At 41.6% G+C, this 13,805-nt stretch overlaps 1 protein-coding gene across 6 annotated transcripts in view; it reads right to left on the bottom strand.

Moving 5' to 3' along the window:
- Nucleotides 1-13,805, bottom strand: part of dlgap4b (discs, large (Drosophila) homolog-associated protein 4b) — a 733,594-nt gene that overhangs the window by 441,124 nt on the left and 278,665 nt on the right. For all 6 annotated transcript variants that reach the window (XM_086005582.1, XM_086005577.1, XM_086005576.1 and 3 more), the window contains one exon: nt 2,687-2,797. The gene's annotated coding sequence lies outside the window, so the exon portion shown is untranslated. The remainder of the gene's footprint in view (nt 1-2,686; nt 2,798-13,805) is intronic.

The following is a 13,805-nucleotide window of genomic DNA, read 5'->3' as shown; positions in this document are numbered from 1 at the left end:
CAGCCATGATCTCATTAAATGGCGGAGCAGGCTCGAGGGGCCGAATGGCCTACTCCTGCTCCTATCTTCTATGTTTTCATCCACCCCTGACAAGGACAGGGAATTCCTAAGCCAGGATGTCCTGCTTCTGAGGCTGAAAGGGGGACCTGGCGTTTCTGTGGAGGCCACTATACTAAGTGAATGGAGGCTTACTGGCAAATGTAGGCCCCACTAGTGGGGTCTGGCCCAGCCCAGGAAATATTATCCTGGATAAGAAGCGGGCTGGGCAACCCCCAGTGTCCCCCCTCGCCCTGCCCCCTCCCGAGGTGGGCGAAGGCTAAGTTTCCATTAGCATGAGACATATAGGCACTAAAGATGCACACAGAGGCCCATGCTAATGAGGTATCCTCCTACTGACCTCACACACTGTGACAGGAGCAGCACTGATGTGCACAAGCAGACAGGATCAGTTCTGTGGCTGCTTGGCTTCTATATGTTGTATAAAATGTGCAATTAAAATATTAATTTAAGAATATAGTTCTGTAGATGGCACCTCTATTTGCTCTATTGAAAAAACTAATATTTTAATTATATGTCTGTCAACATTCATATTCCTAGTCTAGACAGTCTAAATATCATATTCTATGGCTGCATACTCTCCTATTACTAAAAACATAATGCAGCATTTTTGTAGATAAATTGCTGTATGAATTGTAGTGCATTCAATGTTGTACTCTCCTGGATACCCCTCATAAGTGTTTAGAAACTTGTAAAAAATCAGTGCTATGTTTCGCAGTCATGTACTTACTTAAGAGTCATGTTATCTGAGTGAAAACATCCTTTGCTGTACCTATAATACAGACTTAAAAGTCTCTTGTTCACTTCAAAACTATATTATAGAACTGCAGTGATTTAATGGACTGAATTGTCAGACTGATTTTGACCATTTATTGGGCATCTCCCATTTGTATTTCACACATAAGGTACACTGTTAAAGTGTGCCTCAAATGCCTTGATAAAATTGTTACATCAGCAGGATACTTATACTCACACCAGATTTTGTATGGTTTTAGCAATTTACTAAATAGTAAATCTATACTTGTGGCAACAAACCCCCTTAAAGCAGCTGTATCTGTTATTTCTATTGCCAACATAGCATAAGCACATTGCGTGCGCTCCTTGGAAAGCAAATGTTATATTTTTCTCCCCTGTTTTATTGTGCATTTTAAAATTAGCTTGCAGTCATGCAAATCAAGTGAAAGCACGGAAGTTGCAAGCCTCAGGCTCTGTTTGGAGCCTCCCATAGAGAGGAAGAGAAAAATCAGAATGAAAGCCGTCACTAAGCTGCTCCTAGCGGCTGTGTGAAAGGTGGCATAGGCCAGAGGCTGGGGCAGGCCGCCTGATATCTCAGACAGGGAGGCACCCTTGACATAGTGAGGCGGGAATGGGAAAGTGAGTACGCAATATATCCTCTTAAAAAAAATTAAAATTAAAATTAAAAACTTACCAAAAATAATGCAAGCCATGAACAAAATAATTATTTTAATTTAGATTGATCCCTGGAGTTTTCTTTTAATTCGGTGACCTTTTTAAGCAATTGCTCATTGCATAATAGGGATCCACGTCAGGGCCACACAGTAGCTTTATACTTCCTTTGTGTTGCATTAGGTTTACTCACTATCCAGTCCATCAGAACCTCAACAAACATCCTGTAGATACTATAGTGTCAAAATACTCAGCTACATCAGGAATATAGTTCAAATTTTGCACTAGTTATCCCAAAAGAATATGGTTATCACAAATATATATATTCTACGTAAATGTAGCATTGCTATTCCATCGTGCCATTTATAAACCACAAATGCACTAACGAGTACCTCAGAAAGAGAGTATACCCAGAACATACTCATTTGTTTCTTCACAGTTATTATTTTTCCAAAACTGATCTCATGCTGTCAATGGCCTTGCAAGTGAGGTACATTAAATGAATGGAGAGCAAAGAGAATTTTATGTGACATTTTGCTCTATATAAAGAAGCCAGAATATTGCTGAACTAAATATCTCTAACGATTTCTGACTATCCTGAACACTAAAAAATGTTAGAAGCTCATAAAATGCTGCCCCTTAGGTAGAGATTTTAAATAATAAGGCCGCTTTTTGAACTGAAGAAGCTACATTCTTGTCTGATGAGGAGCAGCTGTTCTTTTCTGGATGACCTTTGCAGTTCAATTTACTCTAAAGATGTCAAACAGAAAATGGCTTAATTACTGTTAATTACTAAAATGTGATCATTAGGGTTTCAGCTTACAAGTTCATTAAATTTACTAAACTCAATACAATCAACCCTCATTATTGCAAACGAGTGGGATAAGTATTTGTTGTTATGAAGATGACACCTTATTCAGGTTTGAGATCCTTTGCTACTAATAATGGAGTTTCAGCTGGTGCCACAGTTAAAATGAGCTATAATCAGAGATTTGCAACACCAATATTTCGAGTACCAAGGCGCCACCGTATATATCTATTTCTATATAGTATATTGAAGGTGATATATAGCATGCACATCCGCTAAATGTCACATTTATTTCTTGTAACACTTTCCGCGACACACTTTAGTGATGATGCCCCATTGTTACAAAACCTTGCATCCTCCGATTCACTATGAGCAATGCTACAGTTCTGCTAGTATATAACAAATTATCCTTACCATCAATGTTCCCCATAAGGTGCGCGGCTGCGCACCAATTGCAAGGTCCTTAGCAGGCCGCTCACCAGTTCCTGCCTCTGGAGGAGATGCCACGCAGCAAATTTAAAGGGCCTGCGCAGGGAAAGAAAATAGAGGGACCATTGTTTACCATCCAATCCATACAATGTTGTTTGAAAAGAACACAATGCTTATAGTGCCCTTTGCAGATTTGAGATTCTACAGTGTGCTGGGATGCTTTGAATTATAATCAAACAAATGCTACCACATTTATTAGATAAACAAACGTCTGATACAAGTAGAATTGTTGACTTGATTTCTTTTTATATTCTCTCCTCCCATCCTCTCTTTCGGTACCCTGCTGTACTCACACTATTCCCTCATCAACATATTGAGCTGCACACTCACTTCCAGCTCTGTGCACTCTTCAGCTAACCACTCAGAGAACAGCCATGCTCCATGGAAAAGCACTCAGACTTAATTTGGCTGGTTGAATTAGACCATTTCCCATTAATTCCTAATGAAAAACATTTTGGTCCTATGTGTATAAAGGTGAAGTTTAGAATCCTGGATCGACGAGTAACACTTAAATCTGGAGGCTCAATCGGTAGTAGTATCCTCACCTCAAGTCATAAGGTCATGGGGTGAACTTGAGCATAAAATCTAGGATGACACTGAGTGCAGTACTGAGGAACTTCTGAATTGTCAGAGGTGTTGTCTATGGAATGAGATGTTAAAGCAAAGCCTTGTCTGTTCAAGTATGTGTAAAAGATTCCATGTTACTTTTCAAAGAAGCGCTGGGAAATTTTCCTGGTGTGCTGGTCAACATGCTATCTCAACCAACATCACCATAAAAACATATGTGGGCGTTCATTTCATTTGCTGTTTGTGAGCGTTTGCTGCGTGCAATTAGCTGCCGTTTTTGCCTGTGGTGACTGCACTTCAAAAGTAATTCATTGATTGGGAAGTACTTTGGGACCTCTTGAGCTTTTGACAAGGTGCTTTATAGATGCAAGCTCTTTTTTTCTTAAAGGTTAAATCTTGTTCCATGCAAAATTATCTCCTGTGCTTAATATTCAGCACTCAAAATATAATCTGTTTAAAGTCACAATCCAGCGTGAAACAGGAGTACCTTTCAAAAATGGAGTCACTTTTGTACAAAGCATTAAAAAAAATTCTTGATTGAGTTACTGATTATCAAAATGATGTTTTAAAAATCTACAACATGCAGAAATCCAGAAAACTACCAGCACTCTAACCCAAGAGTAACACTTCTTGGCAAACTACTTGTGCATTCATCAGGGTTCAACTCCAGCTTTGAAAGAATCTCCAAAAACACCAGTGATATTTACCACTGAACTAAACAATACTATTAGTGAGTTTAATCATGGTGTGAGCCAAATCAAATTTTGATGCTTTTAATCTTGTAAAACTAGTTACAAATGCATATTCATCATGAGGTTTATACATTGCCAGTATCTTAATTAAAAAGAGATGCACGCATCAAAATTAATGTTAGCAGTCTCATTTTGCACCTGCCTTTTGTCAAATTAATGTTTTCACTGAAAATCGATGGATGTAACTAGCTCCCCGCAATGGCACAAGCAAGTTTATACCGTGAACAGCTGAACCATGCAGACTAGGAAGGTTCTAGGTTTGATCCCCGATTCCCGGAGTTATTTTATCCCAGCTGAGACAGCGGTTGGGGTCCTACAATTGACCCTGGCTCTATGAAGGGAACATCTGTCAGGTTTCCCAATCCTGACTATGTAACAAACTGTGCTGAAAGTGTTTTGGACGCTGGATGAGGATGGGATCAAATCATCTGCTTACGCTCTCTTTATGTCTCTTCTTTCATCCCCTCCCCCATTTCCCAGCCCCCAAACTGCCTTTTGTTTCATTTCCTGCCTTTTCTCTCAGTTCTGTAGAAGGGTTTCGACCAGAAACATTGAACTATTTCTCTCTCCACAGATGTTGCCTGGCCTGCTGAGTTTTTCCAGCATTTTCTGTTGTTCTTTCAAATTTCCAGTATCCGTAGTATTTTGCTATCGTACACATGAATAATGGTTCACAGAAACAAAATACTGCAAATGCTGGAAACACAGAAACATAGAAAAATAGGAGCAGGAGTAGGTCATTTGGCCCTTCAAGCCTGCTCCGCCATTCAATATGATCATGGCTGATCCTCTATCTTAATACCATATTCCCGCTCTCTCCCCATACCCCTTGATGCCTTTTGTGTCTAGAAATCTATCTATCTCCTTCTTAAATATATTCAGTGACTTGGCCTCCACAGCCTTCTGTGGTAGAGAATTCCACTCCATTTTTGAAATGTATTCCTGTTTCATGCTGGATTGTGACTTTAAACAGATTATATTTTGTGTGCTGAATATTAAGCGCAGGAGATAATTTTGCATGGAACAAAATTTAACCTTTAAGAAAAAAAGCTGAAATACAAACAGAAAATGCTGGAAACACTCAGCAGGTCAGGCAGCATCTGTGGAGAGAGAAAGAGAGTTAACGTTTCAGGTCGATGACCTTACATCAGAAGCCCATTGTCAGGAATAATGGTTACTTGGCTGAGGTACCGGAGAGCATCTGGTACCCATGAGCTCTTACCTATAGGAAAGGAAAACCGGTGGGGAGGGGAGGGGGGGGGGCAGGCAGGGGTAACCCAAGAAAAGATGCACTCATCAAAATTAATGTTAGCAGTCTCATTTTGCACCTGCTTTTTGTTAAATTAATGTTTCCACTGAACATCGATGGACCTAACTCCCAAACTAAGTCATACAAACTTCCCTTATTCCGCTTCTACTGTAAAATAGTCAATTTTTCATCCCTTTGACAGTGCAGGTATTATTCAAGTAATAAAGAGCTAATTTTTCCGAAGAAAGCAATGGTCATTTGAATAGTTCTAGTAAGTATTTCTTTTGTACATTTGAGTCAGGCTGCACTGGTGATTTAAAAAAAAATCATTTAAGCGTTTCAGTGTATGATAGGTAATCTGTGACTTGTGATCTATGTGAAATAAAATAATAGCTGGCATTCTTATCAATGCTCATTTTATCCTTATAAACTTCAGTCTAATCTGATATACTTCTTGACACAGATATATTTAACAATTGTTTGAGTTTCTTGTCACGTTGCCCAGCAAGGTGTGAGAAAGAACAACATGCATTAAGGAGTTTGCTACTGTTGCTATCTGCAGGTCCTAAGACTGTTCCCATGGAAACAAGCTTTAGCCATCTGCAGCAGCAGAATGTGACTCTGCACTGTTGGCATTCTCTCAGGTTATTAGAATGCGCAGGGCTAGGAATCCTGATGAGGAAATAACTGTTTATCAACAGAAAAGTCAAAGCTTGATATAATGAGAATTTTGTTCTTATATTTAAAAAAAAGAATGAGTTTTCCGTGAAGGTCTGATTATTTATATATCAGCAATTAGGATATGTATATGCTTGCAGTTATTCTATAATTAGTCTTAACAATTTTATTTTTCATCCCACAATTGGCTGGTGTCAATGTGTTGTTTATTAAAATACAATGTTAAACAAAAGACTGAGTGGAATGTCACAGTTGCAAACGTTTTCCATGCAATTTGATTCATATTGTTCTACAGGTAGCTGTGCTACGTGCTAGCTGTTGATGTGATATTTCTACATTGTTGCTAATCTTTCTCCCGAGACGCTGGAGCAGCATCAGGCCAAGGAAAGGGTCTTCTGAAATTTGTCGCTTGCTGTGGGTCAGAGCGTCCTATGCCAAACCCACAAGGGGGTCTAACCAAAAAGCAAAACAACCTGACACAAATCAGCTAATTTGTAGCAGCAAGTGATTCAGCCATTTTTTTGTCGAATGGCTTCTTGCCAAATTACCATAAATTTGTCTTCTGCTTCATAGGCTGCACACACCAAGTGTGACATTTTAATTGTACGATTGATTGAACATTGGCCAATAAAAGACAAATTAGGTTATTTGTTTTCTATGCTTCAGGGAAAACCAACAGAATGTTTACAAAAAAAAATGTTTTGAGGTAATCCTTCCTACAATAAATCATAAAGGATCAAAAACAGTACTTCACCAAGTCAAGAATTACATAGACAGTACATAGCAAAAGGAAGAAATGGGAAATATGCTGAAATCAAAGTATACATGTTTCTAGGTGCCCCAATGGGACTGTCTCTGAAGGAAGGAAAGGGGTTCAGGTTCAGCTGCTTTAAGAGGTTTATTGAATTCAATTTCACAACTTGGTTTGGGAGGATTTGAACTCATAGGGGTAGAAATTGGTACCCGTTGCGCCCGTTTTTCTGGTGCAAGGCATTCCAATTGAGCAGTGGGGCAGCCTGTGCCTAATTTGCACAGGCTTTGGCCCAGCCCCTCAACCTTGCCATCTCTCGTGGCCTCGCTACTCCCAACGTGCCAATCACAGATAAGGCCATCTCTGACCACTTCCTCGTATCGCTCTCCACCCACATCCCCCCTTCCACCCACCTCTCCCACCCCCACAACCCTACTTCCTTCTGTGTCCGCCCCTGGAAAAAACTCTCTCCCAACTGCACTTATGGAATATCAACAGTCCAGCCTTTGGCTGTCCATTCACCATGATATTTCTGCAGCTACCGATCTGCTCAACCACAACCTCACCACCACCTTTGATGCCCTAGTCCCTATTAAACAATTACTCTCTCTCTCACCCTGGCCATTCCCTCTGGTACGGCCCTCATCTTTGCTCCCTTAAGTCCAAGGGACGCAGACTCGAATGGATATGGCGGACAACAGGTTAAGCCATTTACTGTTAGATCGGGCTGGACCACATAAAGCATTATAGGGTCCTGTTCTTGTCTGCCAAAATTGCTCACTATTCCAGAATCATTCTGGAATGCAAATATAAACCCCGGCTCCTATTCTCTACTGTTAACCATCTTCTTAAACCCCTCTCCCTTGTCTCCTCCACCCTCACCTCCGACAACAAATGTGAGGAGCTCATGGACTTCTTTGTCTCTAAGACTGAGACCATCCATTCAGCTGCCTCTGCCACTTCCCTTCCTTCCCCTAGCCCACTGTGCCAAACTTCCTCTAAGGTTCCCTACTGCCCTAGCCCTGAATTCACATCTTTCTCCAGTTTCTCTCCAGTCTCCCCTCATGACCTCTCCATGCTCATCTTGTCCATAAGACCCACTTCCTGCTCCCTCGACCCTATTCTCACCAAATTGCTGACCACCCAACTTCCTTTTCTGGCTCCCATGTTAGTTGACATTGTTAATCGTTCTCTCTCCTCAGGTACTGTCCCCCTTTCCCTCAAATCTGCCGTCATCACCCGACTCAAAAAACCAACCCTTGACCCCTCCGTCATTGCAAACTACCACCTCATCTCCAACCTCCCTTTCCTCTACAAAGTCCTTGAACGTGTTGTTGCCTCTCAAATCCAGGCCCATCTTTCCCGCAACTCCAGGTTTGAATCCCTCCAATCAGGTTTCCGCCCTTGCCACAGTACCGAAACAGCACTCATCAAAGCCACAAATGACATCTTTGTGATTGTGACAAAGGTAAGCTATCATCCTTCTTAACTTGTCTGCAGCCTTTGACGTGGCTGACCACTCCATCCTTCTCCAATGCCTCTCCACCGTCGTCCGACTGGGTGGGCCTGGTTCCATTCTTATCTATCTAATCGTAGCCAGAGAATCACCTGCAATGGCTTTTCTTCCCGCTCCCGCATCGTTACCTCTGGTGTCCCCCAAGGATCTATCCTTGGAACCCTCCTATTTTTCATCTACATGTTGCCCCTTGGCGACATCATCTGAAAACATAAATCAGTTTGAATATTCTCATAAGTCAACTATTGTGATGGCAAATATAGTATACTTAGTGGATGCTGCTCAATTGTGATATTTTATTCTATGTTTTTGCTGAACTACATAAAGCAGATTATTTGTAAATTTACATTGGGCTTTTGCAACATTTCATTTTAAAGCATGTGTCATTAAGACAAAATTTATTATTCCACGATTTTATTGCCTGCCGAGTTTGAGAGAATTGCTTGAAAAAGTCCAGTAATGGCCACAGCTTAAATAATAGGAAGTGCAGTCAATATGAATCATGCTGAGATCAATTTTATATTAACTATTAGCATTAGCATAATGTGATTTTTCCTTTTCACTGAAGTGATAAATAGTTTTTTAAAATATTTTTTGTGCTGCTTTATTTAAATATATTAACTGCTGCTTAATGTGCTTTTTTGTTTAAAATAAGTCAAATATGATAATTGTCGCTTGGTCCCGCCGGAGACCAGAACTATTCATGTTTCCAATGGAATAAAAACTAAAATGGTAATTTGGAGATACCGTGACCTTGTTTTCTCACCAAATCCATGCTGTAAATTGTACAAACTCATTTGTAACAAATATGACAATATAAGGTGTTTGTGGCACCTCTTCCCTCATGGTTGTGAATAAATGCAGCACGTAACATGGCATTAAGGCATATGGGCCATAAAAAGGTCCAGATTTGTTCCCCAGACTGTGCTGATTTAGTTCATCTCAGCTAGAATGGAAAGGAAGAGCTGAGAAATTTCTAGTTGGCTTCAATTTCCCCAGACTTGGGAGGGGAAGAATTAGTCAGCTCCACTGGCTCTGATAATGGCCCAGCAATTGCTGTTGGAAATGCACCTGTGTAGGAAAGTACATTGGGCCATAATTTGCTGTGGCAGGGCATCTAATGGCGTCAGCCGTTAGTTAGATTTGCTCTTGTTCGTTTAGGTTTTTAAATTTTATGCGTGTCAAGTTGAAAGTGAGAGCTACGTCACAGTGAGGGAAACCGGGCATCTGGGACCTGAGTGAACAGGGCAAGCAACTGTGCATCTCCTTAACCAACCAGATTGAAGGATTGTGAAATTAACAACACAAGGACAAGAGTGGGCGAATTCAATGTCAAATCAGGTACAGAAAGAGAAATAAAAGTAGGGAACGAAAGATTGGATTAAGAGAGAAGAAAAGAGACAGAAAGGAAAAGTTGAAAAAAAATGTAAATGTAAAATTTTACAGTTTTTAAATCTCCAACAATTAAAACCTGAAAGAATGAGACTCCACATTTGCAATTGTTAATTTTCAGTGCCAGCGAGGTTGTTTGGCAGTAATTAACACTTACCATGTCGTTAAAAGGGTACTTAGACTGGAATGGACAAGGCTTAACCTTTTGTGGCGACTTTAGTTCGTATCTACCGTGCAATTACAGCAACTTCACGCCATTCAATGCATTTTAATGATGAGGCAGACAGCGAGATGCCGCTTTTGCAAAGCTAATGGCGGAGCTGCGCAACTCAGATAGCAACCTTTGGATATTTGAGTTTAACTGCACATCTGCCCCTCGTCTGGAGTCTCCAGGGATTGAAATTAATCTCCAGGACACTGCTGTGAGCAACCAGGGAGAACAAGCATGTGTTTTTTTTTCCATTTTCTTTGAACACTTTGCTTATTAGTTCTAAAAGTATTGGAGAAGGAGGGGGGAAAAACTATCTGAGTCAAGAATCATCCAATTGGGTAACAAGAGTCTATTCGCTTTCCAATCGATGTGGGAAGGCAGTGCGCCGTGAGGATGGACGTGCTGGGCGACCAAAGGTGGGAGCGTGGGGGCGGGGCCATTGTAAGCAGGAAGTCATGTGATGGAACCTCCAGGAATACGCCCAGAGTTGCCAGCCCTAACATTACATGGTACGAACACAGCTTTGTACTATAACCAAGCATTTTAAATTGGACCCGATGGGTGTTACCTGAGAGGTCCAAATAGAATGCACTAGAAATTGGCAATTACAAAGTGTCTCAGTTAATGAGGATAAACACATGCGCAGAATAAGGGAAGAAATTGGTATTATTGAGTGCAATTTAAACTCATTCAGAGCCAAGTAAATTATTGCTGCTGCTGTTGGCAAAAGCTCATGAAAATATACAAAAAAACTGGTAATTTTCATTAAATCTACAAGATGTATCCATCCTTAAATCAACATGAAACCCATAAATACAAGGATTTAATACTTTGCACATTAGGACTCTTGTTAAGCATTTATACTTTTTGGAGGCAATTGACAGATTTGCTTTCTGCTAATTCAATCCTGACATGCATATGTACTTATTTGAATTCTCATTGGTGCACAACAAGCTAGTTGACAGATGGGTCTAAATAGTTGGCTAGCATCAGCAGACAGTACAGGACTGATTAGAACAGCAGGACAGATGGTCATTTTGAATGACATGGTAGCCATTTTATTGAGCATGTTGGTGCCAGTGGGGCTAATTGTCATTTTAATGTGGCAGCATCTATCTTAAAAGTACAATTTACAACTGGCAGCAAAATTTAATTGAAAAGTAAAATCTCTTAAACAAGGTTCGAAATTGGAAGGATTCCAGGAAAAATAATCAATTTCTTTTGCATCTGTAGAAAAATTAGCATGCATTTTCTATTGGCTTGCGTCATTGATACTGCAGGTGTTTCATGCTGATATGTTGTATGAATGGCATTAGAACCTTATCTGTAAAATATGCTGAAGTTCCACTTAGAGAACTTTTGCTTAAAAAACGAATGTAAAAACGACTGAGTTTTCATCAAACAATTCAACTGTACATATTTAAAAGAAATGTTCACATGAAGTTTAATGAACTGGCACTCCACGGAGATTGTGGGCAGCATTTTCATTGGGCCGTGGAGGCGGAATTGGAGGGGGTTAAAATCTCGAAATCGGGGGGCACGAACCCATCCCGCCCCCAACCCGCCTCCATGCCAGTTTCAAAGGAGGTGGATACCCGACCTGTACTGGGACCCGCCTCCCCGAGGCGGGAAGGGGATTAGTGCCAATTAACTGCCTGTTAACAGGTAGTTAACAGGCAGTTTTTAGCCTAATCCCTATTTTCATTGTTGAAGTGTGGGATTCCCGACGGCTCCAAACCACGCCAAGTTAGCGAGGCGGGCCGTCGGGCTGAAGGACTTGGAGGGTTCGAGATGTCTGGTGTTCAGGTAAGTGATGGGTGCATGAGTGCAGAGGTAAGTGTGTTTGGTGTGTGTAAAGAGTTTAAAGAAGTTTTACTTACACTTACTTCCCTTTACAGCCTTCCTTCCTTCAGGTCTCGGGAGTCCCTCATCTCACCGGCACAGAAAGCAGAATGGCCGAGAGCTGTCAAAAGTTGCAGCGTTCAGCTTTCTGTTCTGGAGAGATCTCTAAATCAGCCAGAGAGGAAGGAATTAACTTGGAGTAGAGATTGTCAAAGAGCTGTCAAACGCTGATATTTCATCTGTCAAAATCTCTTGACAGATGAAATGTCAATCTGTGATGTCACCTGTTGCCGGGTGGCCCTTAATTGGCCTGCTGAGCCCGCTGGGCAGGCTCAACAAGGTTAATCAAGTGAAAATCGAGTGGGTTGGCCACAACTCGATGGAGGCAGGACTACAACCCCGAAAGTTGTAGTCCTGCCTCCTACATGCCTCCAGTATCAAAATCCAGCCCTGTGTGTCTGATCAGCAAATGAGTTCCTAGCAGTTTAACAGCATTTTCATGAACAGCATGGCTTTTATAAGTATCAGTTTAGTTCAGTTGGTGACATTCTCTCTGAGTTAGTAGGTTGTGGGTTCCAGCTCTACTCCAGGACTTGAGCACATTTCTGATATTTCAGTTCAGTATTTCTGATATTTCAGTTCAGTACTCGGTAAGTGCTGCATTATTAGAGGTGCTGTCTTTTGAATGAGACGTTAAACGGAGTCTACGGGCGCGATCTTGCCAGCCCCGGGGAGGCGGGTTTGGAGGCGGGACTGCCGGGAAAATGGCAGAATCTGGGGGCAGGTGCCCATCCCCCCCCCCAACTCGCCTCCATGCCATCTTCCCAGGTGGCGGGTAGCCGACCCGCGTCGGGTCCCGTCTCCTGGAGGTGGGAAGGGGATTACAGCCACTTCACTGCCTGTTAACAGGTAGTTAACAGGCAGTTAAGAGGATTATCCCTATTTTTCCAACAGAGGCGTGGGCTTCCCGACGTCGGGGAAACCCCGCCAGGGTCACCGAGGTGAGCAGTGGGTCTATGGGGGTCGGAGGGGTCCAAAAGTGCGCTGTGGAGGTGAGTGATGGGTGCAAGTGTGGAGAGGTAAGTATGTGAGGTGAGTGGAAAGTGATAGAAAATATTTACTTATCTTTGTTTCTTCCTGCAGGCTTCAATCGTTGGGGATGCGGAGAGTCTTGCATCTCACCGGCAGAGATGACCGATGGCTGCTGCATTCTCCGATGCAACAACCATCTAATGTCTGCTCAGCAGATAGATTTGATGAGTCTTGAATACAAGGACTCATCAAACAACAGAGAATGTCAGTGTTTGACAGTTTCACAGAGCTGTCAAACGATGACAATTCATCTGTCAAGCTGACGTTCTCTGTAACCGGCTTCCCCTTAATTGGCCCGCTAAGCCCACTGGGTGGGCTTAACAAGGTCAATCAGGGGAAAATAGCGTGGGTTTGCCACAGGTCGATGGAGGCGGGACTAAAACACGACAAGCAGCAGACCCACCTCCAATGTGCCCCCATTGGCAAAATCACCCCCTATCTACGGAGGTAGATTTGGAAGATCTCATGGCACTATTCAACGAGGAGAAGGGAGTGCTCCTGATGTCCTGGCCTACATTCCTCACTTAAAACAGAATATGCGGTCCTTCTTTCATATGATGTTTGGGGCATCATGATGAATGCAAGCTTGCTGCCATGGTTACCTACGTAATAAGTGACTGTGTTTCAAAAGTAATCCACTAGTTGTAAAGAACTTTGTGACATCCTCAGGAAGTGATAAGATGCTATACATGTGCAATTATTTTCTTTATCCAAATAGATTAATTAAACTTTTCTGAGCAGGATGGTTCTACTCAATTTTGCACCTCACCTGTACAAAGATGTTACTTATTATTTCTGAAAAAGTAGGGAAGACTTTACGTAGATTAATTCCATTAGTATTTGTTGGTTATCTGATACTTAAGTTATTCTAAAATACAAACACCTTGTTAGACTGAACCCTGCTCTTTTCAGTTTTGCTTATTTGCTTTCTGCAGGTTACAAGAATAAATGCAGTTGATATGCAGGTAATAATTCTCTGTTTCTGCAACTACAA

This window comes from Somniosus microcephalus, chromosome 13, assembly GCF_052327205.1.
Source record: "Somniosus microcephalus isolate GS21.2 chromosome 13, FLI_Smic_1.0, whole genome shotgun sequence".
NCBI classification, from domain to species: Eukaryota; Metazoa; Chordata; class Chondrichthyes; order Squaliformes; family Somniosidae; genus Somniosus; species Somniosus microcephalus.
This window is presented reverse-complemented; position numbering and strand designations above follow the sequence as displayed.